The following is a 24,145-nucleotide window of genomic DNA, read 5'->3' as shown; positions in this document are numbered from 1 at the left end:
AAGTATAGCCCTCAGCCCAAACGCAATTGTAATTTATTAATCGTTCGGTAATTTGCTGCATGTATCAAGGAGGTATGGTCAGAATGGTTATCTTGTCGGAATACTTCTGTACGATTACGGCCTAATTTTCGGTGAAAGATTCTTTCATCTCCTTGTGCAAAACTCCCATGAGCGTCGCAAAGTCCAGATAAAGTTCTGTCGAAACACAAATAGATAAACTGATTCTTGCTCACGGTAATCAACTGCATTCATAGATAAAATCAATGTATAATCGGGCCCTGCTTGGCAGAACGGTAGAATAGACCTTTCTCGTCCGACCTAACCCCCTTTTTTCTTATTTTTATTCAAAAGACTACACATTTTTAAGAATATTGCCGTTGAAATGAGACTATTTGGAGCTATCGTGATTTTTTAATGATTTTTTGAAATTTGAAAAATGCAACAATGTTGAGTATTTTTTTCACCTTTGCAAGAATGGTGGGACTCAAAATGTGTGTTTAGGCAACACTGTCTCGGTGGAGAACATTGCATGATAATGTTTAACCTCACTTGTTTGACAGTTCAGAGAGATTGTTTACATGGTCTTGGAATTTTTGTTGATTTGATCATAGTATGAGAAACTTGGTTTGGTTCGCTGCCAAATGTTAACACTTTCCAAACAAGGTCGCTCAGCTGTAATTTTTTATTTGATGTCGGCATCATACATTGTTCCGTTAAATTTAACATTTTTACTTTTCTTGTACATGATTCATTGTATAAGTAAGGAATTTCTAGCCAAACATTTGAAAAAGGCCCACTGCCAAATGCAAACAAATCGAATTTTCATGTTCTCTATTAAAATCCTGGGACAAAACCTGTGGATATATGTTTTTTTTTTCTTTTTGAAGTAGAATACTTCTAACGTTTCAATATGGGGTCCCGTTTCAAAAATTTCAGTTGAGAAATTTTCCCAGATTTGAAATGCGAATATCTTCCGTTCTACTGGACGAAATCGCAATATTTTTGCACTATCTGATCGGAAATTTGTGCACGTATTTCGTATTAAATTTCGGAATTACTGCGACTACTATAAATAAACCAAAACAAGGATTTTCAGAAAACAGCGAGGAAAATGCGCAATTTGCCAGCATATCCCACGCAGAGCCGTCAAAAAGGAGCATGTAAGCGTTTCATTACATACGGGAATGTTATATATACAGGTCACGCGAGCTTGTTTTGTATCAGTGGGTGCTCGCTTACCACACGAGCAACATGCTCGTCCGGACGATACAATGAGCGGTATCATGTTTGCGTTCCCGTACCAAGCGTCATCGCAAGGTTCTTCGTGATAAAATGCAGGGAATCACCAAATCCGCCATTCGGCGTCTGGCTCGTCGTGGTGGTGTAAAATGCATCTTCGATTTAATCTACGAATGATGATGGTGTGCAAGAAAGTGTCATCCGAGATGCCGTGACCTACACTGAACACGCCAAGCGCAAAACGGCAATGAATGTCGTCTATACTCTGAAGCGGCAGGGACGCACTTTGTATGGATTTGAAAGTTGAAAAGGTAGAACTCACTTGTATCATTATAAAAAAGGCCCTTTTCAGGGCCACCAAAATCATTTCAAAGAATAAGTTTGCATTTTCTGTTTCATGGACTGTTTCTCCCTGGAGAGCAATTTATGTTAAACCCTAAATTATGATTTATTTCAGTACGCAAATTGCAAATATGGTCAGAAACAAACTGGAGTGAAGTGGAAAACATTTTTACTAGGCGCATTCAAAAAAGGTTTCAATTCTCAAACATTTTACCAAGGTGCCGTATTACATTACTCTCTTTACCCTGAGTGTTCGATAATCTCCGTAGTGAAAACACAATTTCAATTTTGTTCTTTATCAAAAATATGTGGTCGGCCAACAAAGGTGTGGAGCTACGAAGAACACATATTGAGGAAAACACAAAAAAGGACGAGCTTACTTTGTGCTGTAGTCAGGTATAAAAACTCAGCATGCTGTTGCTCACGCTCAGTTCGTTTCCAGCATCAGCATACAGCAGTTCGTTTGCAGCATCGCCCGCAAAATTCAAACCGCCGTCCGTTTGCTGCTGTCAGAAGAGTTGGCCAAGCACGCCGTCTTCGATGAAACCAAAACTGTTACCATATACACCAGCACCAAGTAAATTTCGAACACTGCCCAAACAAAAGGCCCTTTTCAAGGCCATCAATTTATCGACAAAGAATGAAATTGAAGTTTTGTTATTACAAGCATCAGCTTGTCAAGAGCGTTGGATGGTAAGTGAGCCACTTGTGAACAATACCGTCGCTTTCACGAGAATGGCACAAAATCAAAAGTTATTTGTGATTTATAGACAGTTTAGTGTAATGATTCAATTTACACAAATCGAACGTTTTCTAACGTTTCGATATAGGTGCTCCGTTTCAAAATTTTCGGCCAGAATGCTGCCTGTTTTTTCAAACGTGAAAATCTGTTGTTGTATTGAATGAAAACCTTGGATTTTTGCGCTGATTGGAAATAGTTGTGACTAATTCTGTAGAATGTACAATTACTGAAAATAACGGATTTTGTGAAAGCAGTGGTTGGTCCATACAATTCGATTCTAAGCGAGCCAGACTAGTTTTCGTTAGAAGGTCCACCTCTGACAATAGAAGTAAACTATTTTATTTTGAATTCAACTACAACTTCCTTGAAAACACCACAGTTAAAAAACTTTTGGGAAAAACGCGCAGGCCTAAATTTTCCACTATAAGGGGCCGTACACAAATGACGTAGCATTTTTTCGGCGATTTTTGACCCCTCCCTCCCCCCTCGTAGCATTTGATCACAAAATTCTAACCTCCCCCTCGTGTAAATAACGTAGCATTTACCTACCCCCTCCCCCTCATCCCATGCAAAGCGCACGGGTGATGAAAAAAAAACTACATGTTTTTCAATTATTTTAAATACATGTCCTTTCAAAATGTTTGACGACTTTTATCATCATTTTCATTATAACAGCAAATTGCGCGCAAAATAAGCCTATTTCATCACAAATATAGTGTTGATAGTTTTGCTTTGAATTTTATATGTCAAGGGGAGCATGAAGAGAAGTTCTCTCAGTTCATAATCCTGCAGCTGCCAATGATTCTAAGAAACATACGTTCATCTAAATTACTAGATTTTGTTTGGTTGAATCCGAAGTGAAATTTTAATTCAGCTTCCAAACTAAGTTTACTAGTTAGCAACATTAGCTAACTAATGTAGCAAGTTAAATCCGCATACAAAATCTTTTCGTATTTTTGCGAACTTGTAATTCCGCGAATCGTAAAATTTACCTCATGAAAAACCGCATCAAAAGTAACTTGTTTGAATTTAAATTCATTTCTCTTGGGAATGAAGGATCATTAAATTGTTTACTCTAAACAATGGATTTTAAACTTAATGCTACGTCGCACAACTTCTGACCCTACCCTCCTCCTCGTCACACTTCGTCACAAATTTGGTATACCCTCCCTACCCCCCAAAATGCTACGTCATTTATGCATGGCCCCTAATGGAAACTGCCTGTGCCCCGCCGCACAGCATCAAGATTGATAGTAATTCAAGCCGGGAGGAAAGAGGTTGTAAGGCAATGGAAAACGAAAATTTCATTTATATCTTACTGGAATATAATTGGCTGGTCCTGAAAAGAACTTGTTGGTTTGTGGTTTATTTTGGGTCACAATTTAGGCCTGCTCGATTGCTGATAGCTGTGAATTTCTCGCAGGGCGACAGTTTCTGTTTAGTAGTGATGAGGCTTCCTAACGCCAACCGTGACTGGGGTACTTTTACACGACCTTCGTTGCTTACTGTTTGCGGGGAGGCTTTCCTCTGGTGGACTTACGAGCGGTTTGTTTGGTACGGGCCATTTATCAACAAAGAATCGAATTGAAGTTTTGTTATTACAAGCATCCGAAAGTAGCTTGCCAAGAGCGTTCGATGGCAAGTGAGCTACTTGTGAACAATATCGTCGATTTCACGTATTTCACAAAATAAAAAGTTATCATTTGTTTGTTTGTTTACAGTTTCGTGTTTACTAGGCGCATTCAAAAAAGGTTTCAATTCTCAAACATTTTACCAAGGTGCCGTATTACATTACTCTTTTTACCCTGAGTGTTTGATAACCTCCGTATTGAAAACACAATTTCAATTTTGTTCTTTATCAAAAATATGTGGTCGACCAACGAAGGGGTGGAGCTACGAAAAACACATATTGAGGACAACACAAAAAAGGACGAGCTTACATTGTGCTGTAGTCAGGTATAAAAACTTAGCATGCTGTTGTTCACGATCAGTTCGTTTCCAGCATCAGCATGCAGCAGTTTGTTTGCAGCATCTCTCGCAAAATTCAAACCGTCGTCCGTTTGCTGCTGCTAGAAAGTTAGCCAATCACGCCGTCTTCGATGGCACCAAAACTATTACCATATACACCAGCTCCAAGTAAATTCCGAACACTGCCCAAACAAAAGGCCCTTTTCAGGGCCATCAATTTATCGACAAAGAATGAAATTGAAATTTTGTTATTACAAGCATCAGAAAGTGGCTTGCCAAGGGCGTTGGATGGTAAGTGAGCCACTTGTGAACAATACCGTCGCTTTCAAGTAGAATGGCACAAAATAAAAAAGTTATTTGTGTGATTTGTAGACAGGTTAGTGTAATGATTCAATTTACAAAAATCGAACGTTTTCTAACGTTTCGATATAGGTGCTCCGTTTCGGCCAGAATGTTGCCTGTTTTTCTAAAAGTGAAAATCTGCTATTGTACTGAATGAAAATCTTCGATTTTTGCGCTGATTGGAAATAGTTGTGACTAGTTGTGTAGAATGTTCAATTACTGAAAATAACAGGCAATGGAAAATTTCATTTATAATAATAATACTTTATAATTGGCTGGTCCTGAAAAGAACTTGTTGGTTTGTGGTTTATTTTGGGTCACAATTTAGGCCCGCTCGATTTCTGATAGCTGTGAATTTTTCGCAGGGCGACTGTTTCTGTTCGGTAGCGATGAGGCTTCTTAACGCCAACCGTGACTGGGGCACTTTTACACGGCCTTCGTTGCTAACCAGCCCCCTGTCAAGGACGACGTCTCAGTACAGCCAGCATCACTGCCAAGAAAGGCAAAACATTGATTTTGAACCGAATGATTAGAAGCTGTATTTAGTTACAAAATGTCAATTAAATTAAATTATTAAATCATCCCACAAGATGCAAAACGTCGTGTGGAATGCTTGAATATCGAGCATAGTGCCGAACATAATTCTTTGTTTGGGGCTTTATAGCTATAACACCCCATACATGTCGGTCGCTGTCAAACTCCATATGATGGTATAGGGTTGCCAGGGGGCTGTTGCCAACTGCTTGCGGGGAGCCTTTCCTCCGGTGGACTTACGAGCGGTTTGTTTGGTACAGGCCATGTAGCGAAAAATGCTGATCTGCTACTTCTCTGATGCTGGTAGTAGGACGACGGTCAAACGCTCGTTTGCGTGCCTTCATTCATAAAAGTTCAACAATATTTTCAAAGAATGTTGCAAATTGTCAACTTGATAATTCCAAAAAAAAATACTCCAAATAAACTATGAATGTGCTAAAGTCGACAAAGTCGCATAGAAATTGCTTGTTCCAGAGCAGAATTTACCGGTCTAAAGTGTATTCTACTTCACTCCGGTTATGTCTCTGACATTACCCACCCATCTTTTTTTTCTGATCATTTGATCTCTTGTCTTGCATAGTCACTCTTTCTTCCTCACACATTTTAAATGGACTGGCTACATTTGACAGTTCCCCCTGACTGCATTTGACGGTTCCCTTTGGCTGCATTTGACAGCTCCCCCTGGCTGCAATTGGGTCATTAAGCTATATATAGTTTTCCGTTCCATTCGATAAATTTTAGGTCCAATATACATAATATAACATGATTTCAAAAAAAATTTCGTTGCAATACGTAAAAACGATTTTTTTGTTTTTTAAAATAAATCTAATGTAAACTTGGCAACCATACATAGGAAAACAGCGGTTGTTTACATCTGGCCTATCAGGACAACACCCAAAATGAAAAAAAACTATATGCAATGTATGGTGTTTATGTCAAATAAAAATAACCCTGTGGAAAAACCGAGAAAACATGCCTTATTTTTTTCTGACAGGGCATCATTTGTCGTGAAATTCGATATGTCAAACCCTTCCTATAGTGTCAAATCCAGACTGTCAACATATTTCTTTATTTTAAATTTTAATATTATTTTCACGTTTCCTGAGTTGGAAAAAAATATTGTTGCAATCACGAAAATCAGCTTTATCGATGTAAGTAATAAAAAACGACTTTTTTTCTCATTTAATGACCCAATTGACATTAGGTTTTTTCGTATCCACACGTCACGTCCCAGTTAAAAACTATCTATCTGGCCATGTGCATAAATATAACGTAACAATGGATTATGAAGAATTTAGATAATGATTTTATAACAAATTATAAAAGGGCCCGGCTGATATAAAAGTCCTAACTAGCAATACGTTTATTATAAAATGATTATAAAGGATTATTGTAACTGATTCCAAAAGGATTATAAAGGCAGTGAAATACGTACTCAACGAATTAAGGGGAGTGTCTCATGTAAACAATATGCGCAATCAAACTAAATAAAACAGTATTAAATTTTTAAATAGAATTATAATGAATTCGACCAAAACTTCTTTTGCCTTTTTCTCAAGGTTTACGTTTGGCAGTTAGACCCTTTTCAAATGTTTCAAATGTTTGGGTAGAATTTAGATTATTTTATCGTTGTTGCGATCAATTTCATTTGGTTTGTTTTGTTCACAATGTTAGTCGCAGAGCATTTTGGTGATCTATGGCAATTGATGACCTTTACACCCCATACTAGGTCCGCTCCTGTTGCAGCTGTTTTGCCCCGTCCGGCACCGAGTGAACCGATGGTCCAGCCTGCGCCGCACTCGTCTGTCGCTATGCCAGTGGCAGGGACTTGGATTAAAGGCTAAAAGGTCAGCTACGGCTGGTGGTGTTGCTGCAATCGGTTTGCCTTCGGCCACGTTGGACATTCGGCTAACGGGAATATTCAGCGATTCCGATTCGAAGGAAGCAGCGCCAGTAGCAGACTGCTTCGGTTCAGCAATACGCTCCGGTATTGGACGAAGCTAACACTCCGGCAGGACGAAGGTTTCAATGAGGGGCTCAGGCATAAGTAGCAGAGTCCTTGCACTTACTGCTTGTCGAGTGAATAATTCCGACGAAACCACTGCCACTCTCGCCACGCTTGATCACCGTCATAAGTGCGACGTCAGCGGTATAATGCCAGGAATAGTCGAGAAGAGTGCCAGCTTATTCAGCAGAATAAGATAGCAAAATTACCCAAAACATAAGAGCTGGCTGTCGAAGTGAATCCACACACATCACCTACAGAGGCAAGCAATATTGAAACGCAGTGAAATTCCTTACAATGAATTGATCTCGTTAGATGAAATTCCAGGAAGTACAATTTTCATAGCATAATTTAATCGACCGAAATTGTAGTCCTCAGTCGAGAGAGAGACTGAGAGTAGCAGCAGCTAGGAATTTTCTTTCGAAAGCTAGCAGCGGTTTCGCGTATCCTGCGCTAAGTAGAAAGCGTTAAGACATGACCGCTAAGTAGAAAGCGTTAAGACATGACCAGTACGACAAGGACGGTCTGCTGACCAACGGCTCCGTCCGGTACCACCATAACACACGGCACCGGCGACACATATATTCACAACATACTAATTACTTATCCTTCCGAAAAAGTAAATAAATTGACTATGAAATTTATCATTCGCTGCCTAGTTATTTCGTGCCAATTTTAACATGATAGCAGATAGCTTTATTGCGGTGCCAAAATGATGGCTACTCGGGATATAATATAAATTTACATATAATTTCTCCTCCCTGATATTCTACCAGAATGTATAATGCTCTGCATTATTATTATCACTCCAATCAAATCCTTCTTACTCCTTATCGTCAGTGCCGAGCGCTATTTTGCCGGCCAAATCAACGACAATGCGATAATCGACGAAACTTTTGCTGTAATGGAACTTGAACACGAATAATAAATAATTGTTCCATTCGAAAGCGATAACCTTGTTGTCCTCATGTTTGCAGCTATCATACGCTGGTAGGCATTCTGACCAATGGAAACGCTCTTCGATATGGGCATTGAACGATCAAAATCATTTCAACAACTTATCATCGACCGAATTCGTTACCTATAAAGTTCAGGTAAACTTCACCACCTAAAAATGAATAATCAATCGGATCATCTTGTTAGGAATTAACCTACGAGCAAACAAACAAATGTGTACAAATCCTTATCCATCATCCAGAAAGCAATCGTTTTATAGCCCAATGCTTGATCTTACGATTCAGAATATGCCACCGGGTTTTACATCCAGCGCCGATTGGTCAATGTATGAACCAGGTTACCATTTTTCCAATCCTCATCCCTCTTGAGTTGATATTCTTTCAAAGAGCATCGAAAGTATTCAAGTAATGTAAATTTTAAAAGTCCGTGTAAACAAGTCTTATGTAAACAAGCACACCGAACTGTCAGAAAAGTGCGGTTATACATTTTCATACAATGCTCTATATTATTGACAGGTATAAGAATGAATCATTTCAGCATCAGTGATGCCAGGTCTATTTAAACAATACCCGATCAGAAACACATAACAGAAATATTTCAAAACTATATCTCTCATTGATACTTGTTATAAATTTCTGTTATTTTAACTACTAACGAGACCTAATTTATAACACAGTAGGTTACAAAAATTGTGTTCTGTTATAATCCTGTTATTTCATTCTGATCGGGTAGCCTACAGTAAAAATATAAAAGTCTGCCGATTGCTACAAAAATCTCCAATAAATGTATATAATTTAAATGATCAAAAATGTTGAAGGCTAGTGTATAAATTGGCTGGCATGGGCTTTGTTCTGCTAAATATTTGTAATCTGCAAAAGATCTGCAGTGGAAATGCAAAATCTGCAGATTTACTAATATATATGCATATCTGGCATCCTTTTAGTATTCCCCACAGGAAATTCATCCAAATGGTGTAAAAATATGGGGAAACAAGGCAAGATAGGTATTCAGAATATGGGGTTAAATGAGCAGCTTGCACTATTTTTGATTTTTTCAATAGTTAGAGGTACCAAATCATCGGGGCAATAGGCAGTAACGAATTGGGGATAAAAAAGGAAGCATCCTATCATATAAAATTTTTTGACGAGAAAGGTCTATTGAACGGTGTGGTACGAAAGCTTAAATATAATTCATCAATATACTAATCGTTCTTGCGCTGAAATATGTAGGCGATCATTAAATGTACTGCGATCGAGTGCAAATGGAGTTATATTTGTAACGAGCGGAAGCTCGTGTTGGACAACACAGTCGGGCTCACCTTTCAAAAACGGATAATGGTGCCTAGTAAGTGGGCGAAACATTATGTCCCAGATTGGTAACGCTGAAGAACGAACGATTTAAAATTATTTAAATGATAGAATCACATATTACAAAAATCTACAAAAATGCGAAAATTCTAATACTGAACTCCTAGTGAAAACTCGTATCTATGGAATCACCTGTGATGTAAATATAAACAAAGCAGTGATGCGTGATAAATTATTTATTTACTATGTCCCAGGGGTTACTCGATGTACTGATAACTGGCGGTAAATGACTCGGACACTTTTTATAGGCAATTTTACATTGAGTTGTAGGTCGTGTCGTTGTAGTAACTCTACACTGATTAAATAAAGTACCCATTAGGTTTTACACCAACCGACATAACCCCGCAAAATGGGCCGGATGAACTTCGTTTGACAATTCTCGGTGGTTGGTTTACATGGGAGTTACGTGAGTTCGAATGTAACAGATGAGCACCCGTTGCACTCGCACTCACGCAACTGACAAAGTAAACAAACCACCGAGAATTGTCAAACATGAACTTCATTCATCATAGGTTCATTCGTGTCGTCATCTTGTAGAACTCAATTAATGCGTAGAAAACTACACGGTAAAAAAACTTTACCCATTTTATGAATTCAAATTGCCCATTTTCGGAAGTTATTCAAGCTGTCAAAAAATGGGTATTTTTGTGTCTAACAATGAGTACTTTTTATCCATTTCACAACTACTCGATGAGGTAATGTCAATGGGTATATTGATCTTAACAATGGGTGAAAAATCCTTTAGAATTATTTCAAGCTAGTTAACCTGCAAATTAAGGATCGTAGCGGAACCTGAAAATTATCGGCCTGCATCGGAGTCCGTGGCGGAAACGGTACATTTCGGCAATGCTCCGAAAACAACGGCTGTTTAGACTACTGAGGATGTTGCAAATATTCACCAGTGCGGCATTTTTAGAGCAGCCAAAAGATCCAGCCACCAAAAATATATCCAGTTGGCGGATTTATTTTGTTAAGGAGTTTTGGAGTAGGATCTCTATCTAGATTCCTATACTTTTATAAGGAAACAATAATGTAAAATGAATGTTATTTTATGTTCCGCTACGATCCTTAATTTGCAGGTTAACTAGCTTGAAATAATTCTAAAGGATTTTTCACCGTTGTTAAGATCAATATACCCATTGACATTACCTCATCGAGTAGTTGTGAAATGGATAAAAAGTACTCATTGTTAGAAACAAGAAATACCCATTTTTTGATAGCTCGAATAACTTCCGAAATGGGCAATTTGAATACATAAAATGGGTAAAGTTTTTTTTACCGTGTAGGTAAAATCTAAGAGAAGAGAAGACAATCGCGTACCCAATTTGATCCAGTCCTAACTAGAAAAACTCATAGTAAGAGAACTGCGGAGAAAAAAACAGCATTTTTGGCAACCTATGCCCCGGCATTGTATGGCAGCACGTCCAATGTTATAAGGATAGGCAATTTTCGATTGCATTCGTTTTTTGACAGCTAAACGCGAATCCAATCGACCCAAAATGGAGTCTCCGCAGTTCTCTTTCTAGAGTTTTTCTAGTCCTAACCTCAATATTGAACCAGCTTCTGATTGGTCGTTTTGCCAATCATGAGAGTTTATTATATTTACCAACGGGATGGAAAACAGTGCCGCTGAATCTATTCTGGCCAGTGTTACGAAATTTCAAAATCAGATACCTATTTCTGTTTGCATTTACCGAAACCGACATTCAGATTCAACGCCTCCCTCATTCATTCACTTTCCAACTGACTGAAGTTTCATGCAGAATCGAATGCTTGAGTGCAGAGGATATATAAATTCAGTCACCAACCAAAGCATTCATTTGTTATTATGTCGATAGTTTGAAGGCATAAGTTAGCATCTTCTACATTTCCGAGTATAAGTGAACTGCGCAATCTATATTTGGTGCACTTTTGATCAATAATCCCTCTCAGAGCTAGCATAGAAATAAAATTCACTTTGCTTCTGAAACCGAACATGTCCGTATCTGAAAACGCTGCGTCGGGAGAACGAATGACGATGGAAACGAACCCTAAATTTAATTCATCGCTGCGGGCATGAATTTTGTTTTCTTTCAAGTTCATGCAGCGATGTCATTTTTTTAAGCTGATTCTGGCTACTTTTCATACACATCAACATTTCATGCAAATTGAATAGAAGTCCTGAATGACGTTATAGTTATTAAGAAAGACACGAATAAAAATTAAATTAAATTTTTAAATGCAGCTTTTGTATTGTAAATTGTTGGTTGAGGTGCGATTTTCGAGGTACAATTACAGTCGTGATTCGCTGGTTGGACACTTTTTAACTGGACCGCTTTTTAGTTGAACCTCCGCTAGTTGGACCATTGTCCAACTAAAAAGCATCTGAATGTCAAAATCTTATATCAAATTTACTTTGACAATCAATTTGACAATTATTAGAGATGTGAATAGATGCAATTACACTACTAACGTCTTCTTTGGAGAGTTTTTGACATCTGTCAGTCGGTCCAACTAACGAATCAAATTCGTTGCTTGGGTAGGGTGACCATACGTCCTGGTTTCCCAGGACATGTTCTGGTTTTGCATTGACTGTCCTGGTGTCCTGGGAAATCAAGGAAAATGCTTGATTTGTCCTGGTTTTTCTCCTGTAAGCCTAATATATTTCTATTTATTCAGTCTTCGATTTTCACTATGCTCCAGACCGCAGTAACGACCGACCGCAACCATAACTGCAACGTATACTCATCCCCAATCGGAATGCGACAAACAAAACTTAATATAGTCGAATCTCCCAATTGTACCTTCCGATGGTTTTTTTTAATCTCTCAAGAGTGCCTCGTCAATATCGATGAAACAATTGGATTGAATGACGATTTAGGCGCTTCTTCTCGGCTTAAATCGTCATTCAATCCGGGACCCGAAGAATTGCCTTTTGTACCTCTAAAAAGACACATCGGCATTTTCGTGCTTCTGCTTCTACTTGAGTTCTCTTGCTAGTGGCTTTTTTTCGCCTTACTGGAAATCCATTCCATAAAAAGAAAAATAGCACCCAATCAGTCGCTCTGCTTGTCAACAGTACAGTGAATCAAACGAAAGTTTCTACCTAAAGTCTGCTGTCTATATGTAACGTGCCAGTACTATAAACAAGCAAAGCAATCGAATAATAAATTCCGTCCCAAGCCAGTGTGAACAATAAAGCGAGGGTCTGCCCCAAAGGGAAGAAGAGCGTGTCAGGATAAGAATAAGAAGAGTGGCAGATTTGACAAATGCAAAACAGATTCAAGATAATTTGCATAAGGTGAATGCATGTGTGTACAATAATATTATTGGTGGCAAACGCCTTAAGAACCTCATAAAGGCTGAAAGCACTAGTTTCTATATTCAAAACATTGTTTTAATTAATTTCGATTTTAGTAACCTCTTTTTTATGGGAAGAAAGCAGTATTTACGCAATGTAGATGTTGCCAATTGTAAAAACAAAACTCTCACTTTACGTATGCCTATACCTTATCTGGTATCATGTTGGGTTTTCACGTCATTTGCAGTTTGACAAGACCAAAATTTGACAAGACCATAATTTGATGTTGGAACGGTCTATCCCTGAGAATCATCATAGGAAGGGCAATCCCTCGCAATAAAGCACCGTTACTTTCATCGATTCGAAATCAATCATTCATTTCAAGATGTTTGAAACTCAACAGCAAAATTCAACAGCAAATTAGCAAATGCAGTATAGACTGACGGAAGTCGTCGTTATTCAAGCTAACCACACTCGTTACTGATAACGTTTAAAACTTTGGCTATAACGGAAAGCTACGCTATGGAAGACAACATACAATACGTCATTGAGTATGAAAATGTTAGGACCAAGATACCCGTTTATATTGTCAATGATAAGATTGATATGCGTCTGCACGATCTACACCTGGGTACTATTAATAAATTTATTACAACCATCATGTCGGAACACGTAACGGTGGAATCCTTTAAGTTAAAAACTTGGAGAAAATTCAGGTATTTCCAACGCTTTTTGTTTCGTGAGAATGCGAGTGACCTATTCCTTCATATCTGAACTTTCAATTCAAAGCAAAACGCGTGACCAAATCTCAAATCACGCTATGCACGTATGAAGGACAGACCCCTGTGTGCTCTACGTTGTTACACCAGAAGATACACTACCAGAAACCATGTACACAAACCTCTAACGAAGCAATATCAACTGCAAGCCTACCCATCGCACAGTCCTTCATCAACATCAAGAAAACCACCGGAGTTGCAGCTCAGGCACCAACGAATACTGGAACAACAGAACGTACGCACAGCGTGAACAATCATTGTGATATGCCTACTACTTCCCAAACAACTGCCAGCACCACCGATAATAAAGTAAATAACAAAGAACACGAATACGCGATCGCGACCCGTACACCCCACAAGCAACTGAAACCAGATAATCGTGAAAACCCATACAACATTAACAGCGAGAATAGCATGAAAACGATAAACCTAGAGAAAGCGGACTAAGTGATCCACAAGCAACAAGAGGCAATAAAATAAATAGATTTTCAACAAGAAATAAGATCTTTACGCAAAGTAACAAATCGTGTATACAAGATCCGATGGATATACAATACAATTCAATTGATATTTATTTACACATTGATAATATTAAAAGTTCCACGGCTCAGGTAATACATTGAGGAGTGTCGAATAAAATGCGTGTGAAATATCTAATGGACGATTAACATGCCTTGACGCCAGGACGCTGAACAGCGACTAACCGCCGAGTCGCATCCTACCCCAGTCAAAAAAATTCATCGCGACGGGCATGAATTGAATTTTGTTTTCTTTCAAGTTCACGCAGAGATGTCAATTTTTTCAAGCTCGGGCTCAAACTCGTGTTATTTACACCAAGCTATTCGCCAGTTTTCATATAACAATCGATTAAACGGAGAAATTTTTGGTAACAACGGTAGGTTTTGCAGCTCTCAAATCGAGAGATAATGGTTGTCAATGGAGATTGCCAGGCATAGCGCAGGGAAGCAACTTGGGATCACTGATGTTTCTGATTTACGTCCATGTCGTGTTTTTAGTACTGAAAACTCCTCGCCGGTACTGCACAGACCATCTCAGCATTAAACGTTTGCTTATGGTGGTCTAGCAAGAACTGCCACTGTGGAATTCCGATGAAAGACTTTCTGGCAGAGCTCTTCCTCCCAGACTCCCATAATTTTTTTACTGTCCAAGCTCTGCCTGCCAGACCCCAGAAATTTTCAACTGCCGAAAACGTGCGGAAAAGGCAATGTCGATTGAGAGGTATCGGGGGGAAGCAGTACCCTTTCGACTGTCCTGGTTTTTTACGCGTCTGATATGGTCACCCTATGCTTGGGCAGAGGTGTGGCCCAACCAGCGAATCACGATTGTATTTTCAGCAATTGCGAAAAGCATACAAAAGGAATCTGGCAACGATGAACGCTATAGTTACTATATTCATAGATAGGCGAGACTAGAAAAACTCTAGAAAGAGAACTGCGGAGACTCCATTTTGGGTCGATTGGATTCGCGTTTAGCTTCAAAAAACGAATCCAATCGAACATTGCCTATCCTTATAACATTGGACGTGCTGCCATACAATGCCGGTGCATACGTTGCCAAAAATGCTGTTTTTTCTCCGCAGTTCTCTTACTGAGAGTTTTTCTAGGCGAAACACTAAGCGGAGCCAATTGAACATGTCAAATACCGGAGCCAACCGAGCATGACGTCGCATAACATATTTTCTTTGGATGTATATGGGAAAGGTATTGTGATTATGGTCATAACTATTTAACTCTTATCTTGTGTTATCTCGTGTAGAGAAACGAAAATAACCAATTTTTTTTTTCTGTGACAAGAAGAGATATTCGCACAAGTCTGAAATCATATCATCCGATCTTCGAATTGTTTTTTTTCTATTCATGCATGTAAAGTTCTTACGACGACAATGAAATTATTAAGTTAGAGTTTGAAGATTTATGGGATGCCAGTTTTCCGGCTTTTGTGTCCGCCTACCTCTTATAGTTAGAAAAACTCTAGAAAGAGAACTGCGGAGACTCCATTTTGGGTCGATTGGATTCGCGTTTAGCTGTCAAAAAACGAATCCAATCGAACATTGCCTATCCTTATAACATTGGACGTGCTGCCATACAATGCCGGGGCATACGTTGCCAAAATGCTGTTTTTTTCTCCGCAGTTCTCTTACTATGAGTTTTTCTACTTATAGTAACTCTAATGAACGCTTGTTGTCTTTAGATTTACTGCAGGGCCTAATCGGGAAAATTAAGAAGAGCAAGAAGCCTGTTGTCGTCTCTTCTCTTAGGGTAAAATTAGGTAAACCGTGTTGAAGGTATCCCAATGAGCATATTTTCTGGCAGAGACCGCTCTGCTAGATTTCTGTAAGTCTTGGTTTGGCAGCCCTGTCAGATTTCTGCGCGTATCCTGTCGGGTTAGTTGAGCTAGCGTGAACTCGATTTCGCTCGCGTTTTCTAGCAAATTTTGTCAGGAACCGAGCTAAACTCTGGCATCACTCGGATATAAACTGTGCAAAGATCCTGGCAATTCCTACCTGGTAGAATTTAGCACGAAAAGAGAAAAACATCACAAAGATGTGGCATCAAATATGGACCAACATGCATTTGAGCGAATTCGTTGCCAGATTTCTCGCACAAATCTCGCAAAATGCTCGCAGAAACTCTGCCAGCATCGATTTTGCTTTGCTCAACTTTTGCTTGTAGTGACCACCCTAGGCTTTATCGTAGCGATGTAATCGATGTTTAGATAAAGATCTGATCGAAGCAATAAAGAAGGTTCATTCGAGCTTATACCGTTGATATAGACGGACGCGTACTTAGTGCTATTTAAAGTATATTTTATAAAAGAAAAGAAAAACCTTGTGTTAAGATAAGTAGTGCCTTAAATTATTACAGTGGCGACGGGGAGAATTGGTGAAAGTGCATCTCGAGAGGAGATTAGCTCAAACGGCGAAAGTCCAGTGTGAGCAAGCGTAAGTACCAGCAGAGTTTCACGAATTTAGCACTTCGCGAAACTTGAAACGTGGCAGACAGGTTTTGCTTGTTAATAATTTGGGCAAAAAAAAATCAATGAGAGCACCTGTTGAGTCAGATCTTTTTTGATGTATGATACTTATGAATATATAAAAAAAATTGAAAAATAGCCGGTTCGTATAATTTCGTTTAGCGTGGTTTTAACGCCATTTTGTTTTCCTATCTTTTATTTAGCAGCATCAGGATCGACTTTATTCGTTTACCAAACTTCATTTTGTCTGATCGAATGAGAAAACCGCGCCAACACCGCGAATCAAAATTGAGTGAGAGTGAGTTCCATACGATCGTTGCTGCTGCTATCTCTTGTTGCGGTTGTGTTTGTTTCTGTTGGTGAACGAAGAACTACGAGTAGGAGAGATCTCATCTGGTGAAGATCTGAGTGAGTGACAGTGTCGATTTTCTCACTTCTCACCATTCATTAACATTCGTCTCAGAAGTTTGGGTGATGATCGTATCGCTTCACTTGTATCCAACGAAAAAGTAGGATTGAGTATTAAAAAAGATCGGCGAGAGCTTACCTGGAACGGAGTAGACGATTGCATGTTATCGTTGAACCTCACCTGCGTTGGACTACACAAAAGGAGTGCATGCTATAAATTTTAGCTGGAAAACGTAGTTTAGATCTAGTTGAGAAACCGCATACAGTAAGATAGGGCTACAGTAACCGTGAGTAAACTGTTTGTTTTGCTATACATTTTTATTTATACGCAGTGTAACTAATAAAATGACTACACCTGGTATGATTGGGTCGATTGACCAGTACCAACGGCATAAATCTTTCACCCACTACGTTGAACGATTTGAAGTTTTGTGCAAATTAAATAAAGTTAATGCAGAGACAAAACATTTCCGTAAGTGGGGATGAAGTTTTTGAAGAGATCAAACTCATTTTTCCTAAAAAGGACGTTGGTGAAATTCCATACGATGAGATAATTAAAAAACTTAAAGCACGATTCGACAAAGTAGAACCAGCTTTGATGAATAGATATGAATTTTATAACCGTATTCAAAAACCGAATGAGTCAGCTGAAAATTTTGTATTGGCTGTAAAATTGTTAGCAGAAAATTGCAATTTTCGGAAATTTAAGGATGAGGCAATTCGTGACAGATTAATTATAGGTCTTCGGGACAAGGACCTTAGGAAAAAACTTCTCATGGACGATGACGTGCAGCTTGACACTGTCGAGAAAACGATAATAACTAGAAGGCTGAACTAGGGCAGGTCATATTGACGATTTGGGCGAATCAAGTAGTTTTGTCAGTTAAGGAGCGTTTAGGTGGACGAAATAACGATTATGAACATAGGAGTATCTACAGACCTCGTTATCGCAGTTGGAGTCGCGACCGTAGTAGAAGCAATGACCGTAGGAGGAGTTTTGACCGCAACAGAACTAATGGCAATGAGTGGAACAGAGATGATCGTGGTAATCGAACAAAGCACATACACGGTAGTGCAGTTTGCAATTACTGTAAACGTAGAGGTCATATTCGTAAAAACTGTTATTTTTTGCAACATAGCAAACATGAAAAGACGGTTAATTTCGTTGACGAAAAAAAAGATACAGTAGAGCCCACCTTTACTGATAAATTTGATAGAATACGTGTTAATGATTCTAGTGATGAGTCGGTGATCAGTTGCATGATGATAGGTAGCGTTAATAAGGTTTCTGAAGCATGTATGTTGGTTGTTGTAATACAGAACTGTAAAATTTCTATGGAGGTGGACACAGGGTCAGCTGTGGCTGTTATTAGTGAAGTTTTATACAAGCGGATGTTTCAACATATTCCTATATCTAAATGCAACAAAAAACTAGTAGTTGTGAATGGTTCCAGCATTACAGTTTTAGGGCAGATCTCCGTGGAGGTAGAATTAAATTGCCTGCGCACTGAGAGGAAATTAATTGTACTGAAATGTACCGAAGATTTCACTCCGCTTTTGGGTAGAGATTGGCTGAAGGTGTTTTACCCAAACTGGAAGGATGGTTTCAAACAATTTCAACCTATCAAGAATATAAATATCGCTGAGATGAGTGAGCAAGCTTTAGGTGCAGTAAAACAAACGTATGCTAAAGTATTTGATAAAGATCTCACTGAACCAATTGCAGGATATGAAGCGGAACTCAGTTTCAAATCGACTCAACCAATTTTTAAAAAGGCTTATCAGGTACCTTATAAGATAAGAGATAAATTTTTGGATCACTTAGATATGCTTGAAAATCAGCAAGTAATAACACCCATCCAGGCGAGTGAATGGGCTTCGCCGGTCATAGCCGTAATAAAAAAGGATGGAGATATCAGAATGGTAATAGACTGTAAGGTATCTTTAAATACGATTTTAATACCTAATACTTATCCTCTTCCACTCGCGGAAGACATTTTTGCATCCTTAGCAGGTTGTACCGTTTTCTGCTCTCTCGATTTGGCCGGTGCATATACTCAGCTAAGGCTATCTCAACGTTCTAAGAAATATGTAGTTATAAATACGATTAAGGGGTTGTATACATACAATCGATTACCTCAGGGTGCTAGTTCTAGTGCTGCTGTCTTCCAGAAAGTCATGGACCAGGTTCTTAACGGATTAGATGGTGTTTGTTGTTATTTGGATGACGTTCTCATTGCTGGTAAGACATTTAAAGATTGTTTGAACAAGTTGGAAAAAGTTCTAGCAAGACTATCCAACGCTAATATACATGTAAATTTCAAAAAAATGTAAATTTTTTGTTTCTTCTTTGCAATACTTAGGGTACCTAATTACAAGCAAAGGTTTATTGCCCGCACCAGACAAAATCTCGACAATTGAGAAAGCAAAAACTCCTGAAAATGTAACCGAATTAAAAGCCTATCTTGGGTTGATTAATTATTACAATAAATTTATGCCAAATATTTCTGTGAAACTAAAAAGTTTATATAATCTTTTGAGAAAAGATGTGCGTTTCGAATGGACAAAAAAGTGTGACGATGCTTTCAAGGAAAGTAAAACAAATCTGTTGAATGCAGATTTATTAGCATTTTATGATGCAAAAAAAACCCTTAATAGTTGTTACAGATGCATGCACTTACGGTTTAGGGGGTGTATTAGCTCAAATGGAAGGACAAACTGAAAGGCCCATATGTTTCACTTCCTTTTCCCTAAATGCGGCCCAACAAAAGTACCCGATATTACATTTAGAAGCTTTGTCCTTAGTGTGCGTAATAAAAAAATTTCACAAGTTTCTATTTGGTCAGAGATTCACGGTATATACTGACCATAAACCTCTGATTGGAATTTTTGGAAAAGGGGGACGGAATTCCATATTTGTTACGTGATTGCAGCGTTATATCATGGAGCTGTCTATTTATGATTTCGCTATTGAATACCGTTCTGGATCCAAATTGGGCAATGCTGATTTTTGTAGCAGGTTTCCACTAGATCAAAAAATACCAAGCAGTTTAGATCAGGAGCACATACATAGTTTAAATTATTCCAATGAACTGCCTATAGATTTTTCGCTAGTTGCGAAGGAAACTCAATCAGAAAAATTATTGATGGAAATAAAAAAATTTGTAACTTTTGGCTGGCCAAAAACGATTCCAGTACAATTCAAGGATTTTTTTGCGCAGAAATCGAAACTGGAATTGAACAAGGATATTTTAATGGTTGAAGACAAAGTTGTTATCCCGCATACATTAAGGGATGATATACTGAAGTTACTTCATGCAAATCATCAAGGGGTGGTTAAAATGAAAACCTTGGCGAGAAGGGTAGTGTATTGGCCAGGTTTGTCTTCAGATATTGAGGATTTTGTAAAGTCATGTGGATCTTGCGCTAAAATGGAAATAGTTAGGAGACCTGAGACAGGAAATTCTTGGATACCCACGAAGCGACCGTTCAGCCGCCTTCATGCAGACTTCTTTTATTTTGAAGGGAACAATTTTCTTCTAGTCGTTGACAGTCACACAGGTTGAATGGATGCGTTCAGGTACAACGGCTAGAATGGTTAATAAGAAATTCGCTTCTATATTTGCCCGTTTCGGTCTTCCAGACGTGGTAGTCACCGACGGTGGGCCACCGTTTAATGCATGCGATTTCATAAATTTTTTAGAAAATCATGGTATTAAGGTGCTTAAGAGTCCGCCTTACCATCCAGCTAGCAATGGTCAAGCTGAAAGGATGGTGAGGGTAGCTAAAGAAGTGCTTAAGAAGTATTTACTGGACAACAAAATCAGTTCATTAGACATAGAGGATAAACTTTATTTATTTCTAATAAATTATAGAAATACTTGCTCTTGCGACGAGAGTTCCTTTCCTTCGGAGAAAATTCTCTCGTACAAACCCAAAATGTTGTTGGATTTGATTAATCCAAATAATTCATACAAGCATTTTTTAGATAATCCTACTGAGATTGGGCAGTCTTCAGGCCAAAGTAAATCAGAGGTATTTCAAGATGGTTTAGATAAGCTTGTGGCAGGGGAGCTATATTACAAAAATGTTAAGAAGTTCCCTAGATGGTTAGAAGCTACCTTGATTAAAAGAATGTCTTTGAACATTTTCCAGATCTTAGTTGGCACACACACTACGAATGCGCACAGGCATCAACTAAAGGTAGCATACGAGTCCAGAAGAAGCAAAGCGGTGGTACGGTGCCCACAAGAGGATATCACCGAGATGAATAAGCGGAAAAGGACCTTGCAAGATGAAGAAGAGGATGCTGAATATTTCCGGAACGTTCCAACTGAAGGCAATCGTTTCAGGAAAAAAAAGATCAGGACACGTGAAAGAAGTCCTATCATCACACGATCGAAGGATGCTCATAATAGCTAGGCATGTCATTGCTGAAGCTAACGAATGTCAAACCATTTGATATCGAATGTTCGAAATATTGAAGTGAATTTTTGAATTATAAAAAGAGTTTGCAATGTATTTGTATTCAAAATTGTTGTTAATAATATGAAGTTTTTAACCTAAGAGGGAAGAATTGTAGTGACCACCCTAGGCTTTATCGTAGCGGTGTAATCGATGTTTAGATAAAGATCTGATCGAAGCAATAAAGAAGGTTCATTCGAGCTTATACCGTTGATATAGACGGACGCGTGCTTAGTGCTATTTAAAGTATATTTTATAAAAGAAAAGAAAAACCTTGTGTTAAGATAAGTAGTGCCTTTAATTATTACATTGCTAACTTTCTGCTTGCCACGCTGACTTTCTTTTAACCACGGCAAAAATCGCAACTCATTGATAGGTTTTCTATACTCAACCTTGAGTTAAATATACTGACATTTAAGTTGAACCTACCTTATTTTGAGTATATCTCAAACAACTCAAAAGTACCTTATTCCACGAAAGACCTCGACTGAGTCGAATCTCTCGCTTTGTTTTTGACAACACTAATGAGTGCGAAAGCGATGCAAAATTCAAAAGTACCTAAATTTAAGTTAAAAGAACTTATTCTGTGGGTTTTGTTTTTCCGTGTAGTAGTTCAATACACCCCATTGAATTTAGTCGGAATTGGCTGGTTTTTGTCAGAAATCCTGCTCAAATGACACAACCGATGCCAACTCGGAATCGGTCGTTTGATTTGAGTTAGAATTTCGACGAGTCATTCGAAAACTCAATTCACATTCCAGTTGGATTTAACAGTGAGGGAGATCAAGGTAGTAGAGACCTAAGTGAGTTCTTTGCGACCGGTCTCACGAACACTAATGAAGTTTCCTGGTTGAAAACAATCCCATTTACTTTTGCCGTCTTTGTTTATTATTTTCCACCAGCTTGTGATGTAGTATTTGTGTCATGTGGCGTGTACGTACATGAGCCGTAGAAAAGTCTAGAGAAGAGAAGACAATCGCGTAGCCAATTTGATCCAGTCCTAACCTTAATATTGAACCAGCTTCTGATTGGTCGTATTTCCAGTCAAGAGCGTTCATAATATTTTCAAACGTTATGAAAAACAGTGCTGCTGAATTTATTTTGGCTACTTTTCATACACATGAACATTTCATGCAAATTGAAGAAATACCCTGAATGACGATATAACTACATGTATTGTTAAGAGAGAGACGAATTAACATAAAATTCAATTTTTAAATGCAGCTACTATTGTGAATTCTTGACAGAGCCTGTTGTCGTCTCTTCTCTTAGGTATAGACCTAAGAGAAGAGACGACAACAGGCTTCTTGTTCTTCTTAATTTTATCTACCAGGTCCTGTCGTAATTCTCGAGGGTCTGCCCCAAAGGGAAAAAGAGCGTGTCCGGATAAGAATAAGAAGAGTGGCAGATTTGACAAGCGCAAAACAGATTCAAGATAATATGCATAAGGTGCATGCATATGTGTACAATAATATTATTGGTGGCAAACGACTTGAGAACCTCAAAAAGACTGAAAGCACTAGTTTCTATATTTAAAACATTGTTTTAATTAATTTCGATTTTAACAACTTCTTTTTTCTGGAAGTAAAGCAGTATTTACGCAATATAGATGTCAATTGTAAAACCAAAACTCTCACTTTACGTATGCCTATACCTTATCTTGTATCATCTTGGGTTTTCACGTCATTTGCAGTTTGACAAGACCAAAATTTGACAAGACCATAATTTGATGTTGGAACGGGCTATCCCTAAGAATCATCATAGGAAGGGCAATCCCTCGGTAAAGGCTAGTTTACAGTTCGGGAAATGGATCACGGGATTTCGCACGGGATTTGCGTCGGGATTTGATCAGGGAAAATTTCCCGCTGAGATCTCTCCAAACTGTCAAACCAAAAACTCTGCTGCTTCTTAAAAATACAAACTGTATCCAACTTGCAGCGAATTGTAAACTTTATAAAAATACTATTTTCCCCGTCGGAAACAATTTGTGTTGAATTGTTCCCGGCCGGATTTCTGTGTGGAGAGTTTTAAAATCCCGTGATGTTTCCCGCGGTTGGGTTTACACTTCAGGAAAACTGTCATTTTTGTGTAGACTTATTTCCCGTCACGGGATTTGAAATCCCGAGCTCCATTTAAAATACACAGGGACCCAAATCCCGTGACACGTTTTCCGGACTGTAAACTAGCCTTAATTCTAAAGACAACAAGCATCCATCGTTGCCAGATTCCATTTGCATGTTTTACACAATTGCTGAAAATAATTGTTCCTCAAATAACGACCCTCTGTCAATAATTCACAATAGTAGCTGCATTTAAAAATTGAATTTTATGTTAATTCGTCTCTCTCTTAACAATACACTTAGTTATATCGTCATTCAGGGTATTTCTTCAATTTGCATGAAATGTTCATGTGTATGAAAAGTAGCCAAAATAAATTCAGCAGCACTGTTTTTCATCCCGTTTCGTTTGAAAATATTATGAACGCTCTTGACTGGAAATACGACCAATCAGAAGCTGGTCCAATTTTGAGGTTAGGACTGGATCAAATTGGCTACGCGATTGTCTTCTCTTCTCTACACAAATGACGTAGCTTTTTTCTGGCGATCTTCGGCCCCTCCCTCCCCCCTCGTAGCATTTGGTCACAAAATTCATACCTCCCCCTTGTAAATGACGTAGCATTTACTTACCCCTCCCCACGCAACGCGACCGGGAGATGAAAAAATT

The 24,145-nt window shown here is 38.5% G+C and overlaps 1 protein-coding gene across 10 annotated transcripts in view; it reads right to left on the bottom strand.

Moving 5' to 3' along the window:
• LOC131683134 (uncharacterized) overlaps positions 1 to 24,145 on the bottom strand; it is a 1,279,861-nt gene that overhangs the window by 1,254,170 nt on the left and 1,546 nt on the right. The window contains exons 2-3 of one of the 10 annotated variants that reach the window (XM_058964946.1): positions 19,095 to 19,196; positions 18,921 to 19,037 (exon numbers count right to left, since the gene is read on the bottom strand). The exons of the other annotated variants lie outside the window; for them this stretch is intronic. The gene's annotated coding sequence lies outside the window, so the exon portion shown is untranslated. The remainder of the gene's footprint in view (positions 1 to 18,920; positions 19,038 to 19,094; positions 19,197 to 24,145) is intronic. 10 annotated transcript variants of the gene reach the window in all.

This window comes from Topomyia yanbarensis, chromosome 2 (assembly GCF_030247195.1).
Source record: "Topomyia yanbarensis strain Yona2022 chromosome 2, ASM3024719v1, whole genome shotgun sequence".
NCBI classification, from domain to species: Eukaryota; Metazoa; Arthropoda; class Insecta; order Diptera; family Culicidae; genus Topomyia; species Topomyia yanbarensis.
Note: the sequence above shows the minus strand (reverse complement) of the source record. Positions and strands in the feature narration are given on the sequence as shown.